We start from the raw sequence: 506 nt of genomic DNA on the forward strand, positions 1-506 counted from the left end.
CCGTGCCAGCCCCATCCGAGCTCACCTCTCTACAACCGTCTAGTGGAACGCTACGAAAGCATCTCTCCTCGGACTTCAGCTATGAGAGCCGCTCCGCTGCGATCTGACCGCAACTCGAGGGCAGCAGGTGGCCTTCGCGTCCCCACATGCTGCCTGGGGACCTGAGCCCCCGGCTAAAGCATGCTAACTGTAGTGTGCCTGCTTGTCCCCATGCCCACATCTGCCACCACAGGCCGCCTGGAGAGGAATCGCAGACCCATCCACGTGCACATGCTCTGTCCTGTCACCAATAAACCACTCCGTTACAGTGTGTCAGAGTATTCCAGCACGCTGCTGACTTCCCTAATCTCTCTAAAATACGGATACCCTATATCCGGGGTCTTTAGATTCTCTTGGGGACCACAAACTGATGAACTGACTGCAACTCTATATATGTTGAGTGTGTCATTCATAATCACGTGTTTTCATCAGATCTAAAGACAGTGTTCATGGTCTAAGACAAATTA

At 52.6% G+C, this 506-nt stretch overlaps 1 protein-coding gene across 1 annotated transcript in view; it reads right to left on the bottom strand.

The window, feature by feature from the left end:
- PDE10A (phosphodiesterase 10A) overlaps positions 1-506 on the bottom strand; it is a 193,373-nt gene that overhangs the window by 18,463 nt on the left and 174,404 nt on the right. The gene's annotated exons all lie outside the window — the stretch shown is intronic.

Source organism: Pteropus vampyrus, unplaced genomic scaffold (genome assembly GCF_000151845.1).
Source record: "Pteropus vampyrus isolate Shadow unplaced genomic scaffold, Pvam_2.0 Scaffold266, whole genome shotgun sequence".
NCBI classification, from domain to species: domain Eukaryota; kingdom Metazoa; phylum Chordata; class Mammalia; order Chiroptera; family Pteropodidae; genus Pteropus; species Pteropus vampyrus.